Here is a 3,113-nt window from a genome sequence, read left to right on the forward strand (position 1 = left end):
GAACTGAATTCTTCCAACAATCACGTAACTGGCGTTGGAAGCAGATCTTCCCCCAGCTGTCCCAGTTGACATCATAATTGGAACCTTGTGAAAGACCTTAAAAACCCAGCCAAGTGATGGCCACATTTCTGACCCACAGACTGTGAAATAATGATATTGTTTTAGGCCACTACATTTTGGGGCAATTTATTACACAGCCTTAAATAACTAATACATTTTCCAATCTCAAACATCTTCTTCCCAACGCGTACACACCCTTCTTCTCCTAATCTCGGATTGTAGTAGGTGATCTGGCCACCTATTTCATGGAAAAAATAGTTGTGTTTCTTTCTTCAGTTAGGAATTTTCTCAACTACAAAGCAAATCTACATGCCCAAGAGCAACCAATCCATTAATCCTTTCAGGAATAGTAAATGTCCTTTCTCCTATCTAAGGCTGATTCATTCACCTGTCTCAACTTCATCTTCTCTAGTCTCTTCCTTGTTGCACAATTAGCCTCCTTTTCTCTTCTTATTTTTATCATCTTCTTCTGCTGGATCCTTCCCTGTCAGCATTTAAATTGCTGAAGTCTCTTCTATCCAAAAACATAAAACCTAAAACTGGCTTGACCCATCACCCTCTGTAGGTACTCCTTTCTCACCTCCCTCACTTTTTTAGAGAGAGTTCTGTCATTGTTATTCCAATTTCTTGTCCTAATCATTGCTTAAGCTACTTGGATATAGAATTCTTCCTCTGCCCCTGAAGAACTTAATTAAAACTGTTCTTACTAAAGTCTTCTACCAAAGGCAGCCATGATGCTACATTTAATGGATCATTTCTAAACTTCATTTACTTTGACCACTTGGTGGCATTTGGCACTGCTGATCATACCCTCTCTTTTGCAATGTTGACCTCCTTGATGTCACACTCCTCTGGTTTTCCATCTATCTCCAGCTGCCAATACTGTCCTTTCAGGTTCAGTATCTTCCTTTCCTACTCAACCCACACACATTGGTACTTCTCAGGGATAAAGTCCGACACTCTTGTATTCTGTCTCTATAGACCAAGAGGTCAAACTCCAATGCTTTCAAAACAAGGCAAATAAAAAAGCATGATGTAATCTGGGTCTAAGACATTAGAAAGTGACTGTGGTAAACTGGATAGCTCATGTCCCATATAGCCCATAGTAGTCTCCATTTGGCTTCATCCAATTGTTATACAGGAAAGGAGCATTATATGCTGGAATTTCCAAAATATCTATTTCCACACACAACTTCTTTAACTTAAAAAAAAAATAAACACTGTGTGAGTAATAATGATGATGGTAATGTTAAAACCTACAATCTGCTCGTCTATTATCTCTGCCAATTTTCCTTAAACAATCTAATCTATTTCCATGGCTTCAATACCCACTTTATACTGAAAATCTCTAAGGTCAGCTCTCTCACCTAGACTCTATTCAGGTCCGTATATAATGTGCCTTGTTGACATCATCTCCATTCAGTTGTCTCCTCAAAATTATCCCTCTCCTCCCCATCTAGTCTCCCCAACCAGTTCCTCTACTTATATTCCCCATTTTTGGGGTAATGATACCAATACTCTACCAGCTTAAGCCAGAAATCTAGGAGCCATCCTTGACTGTCCTTTTCTTGTCATGAATATATTCAATACTACATATTTAGTACCAGTGACATACCTTCCAGCCAGTGTTGATTCTATCACTGGATTCCATCCAGTTCTCTAATCCCAATTGCCACCCTGGTTTCATCTAGTTCACTAACAGCCTCCCAAGTGGTCTCATGTAATCCATTTTCCATATATGGGCTAGAATTCCTACTCTAAAAGGCCAATCTTATGACACTATTCTGCTCAATCTTCAAGGCTTTCCTGTGCCAAGTGAGAAAACCTTACACCTTTAACAGTGTTTGCAAGGCCCCGAGGGCCTGTCCCAGCAACAGTCTTTCAGTTCCTGCAATGCTACAATGTCAGTGTGCCTTGGCTAAGAGCACTCAGACTTCAGGTTGCTTCTTAGTCGCTAGCTTCCTTGACCCCCAGGTTACATCGTTCTTCCTATCTGGTAACAATGAACTGTGCAAGATGTCTATCAGACCAAGTTCTGGAAGGCAGCAATATGCCTTGTTCACCACTGGACTTCCCAGGCCCTTAAGCAGTGCTATCACAGCCTTGACTCTCAACTAATGTGTTTAAATAAGGGTTACATTCCTGTCCAAACTCAGATAGGCGGAGGTGGGTGGGTGGGAAGAAATTAACCAAAGAATTTGAATGCATATATGCATAATCCATGGACACAGACAATAGGGTGGTGAAGGCCTGGGGTGGGGGATGGGCTAGAAGGGGTCAATGGAGGAGGCTGGGGGGCGGGGGGGGGGGGGGAGACATATGTAATAGTTTCAACAATAAAGATTAAAAATAAATAGGCCTGGCCGGTGTGGCTCAATGGTTGAACGTGGATTTATGAACGAGGAGGTCTCAGCATATGCTCAGGTTGTGGGCTCAATCCCTTGTAGGGGACGTGCAGGAGGCAGCCCATCAATGATTCTCTCTCCTCATTGATGTTTCTATCTATAGCTCCCTCTCCCTTTCTCTCTGAAATCAATAAAAATATATAAATAAATCTGAAAAAACAAACGAACAAAAACCCAAATAAATGTTACATTCACCTTTGCACATAGCTTTTTGAGTTCGCCCCTAATTCCCACTGTCTTCTCTTTTTAGAGAAAAGAATAAATGTCAACGATCTCATTTTCCTTAAAGACCATCCGACCCCCCTCCTCGGAGCCAGTCCCGTGCGGCTGATAGTGGGTCGCGGGCCTCGAGGCGCCGTGGGGTGGGGGGCGGACAGCTGTAGTCACGGCACCACGTGCGAGGAATTGGACCAGATCCCCCGGGTCGTGAGCCCGGCAGACATGTGCTGCCCGCCGGGCACGGAGAGGGCGGGCACCGGGAAGGACGGTCCTCCGGCGGCCGGACGTGCTCGCGCCCGTCTCCGCCCGCGCCGCGGCCGCCGGGGTCTCGGAGCTGCGGCACGTGCGCCGGCCGGACCCGAGCGGACGGAGCGGCGCGCCCTGGCCAGGCCATGGAGGGCGAGGCGCTGCTGAGGGGTCCGGACCGGT

This window comes from Myotis yumanensis, unplaced genomic scaffold (assembly GCF_028538775.1).
Source record: "Myotis yumanensis isolate MYYU_CA2020_CCGP unplaced genomic scaffold, mMyoYum1.0.hap1 SCAF_4, whole genome shotgun sequence".
Classification (NCBI taxonomy): Eukaryota; Metazoa; Chordata; class Mammalia; order Chiroptera; family Vespertilionidae; genus Myotis; species Myotis yumanensis.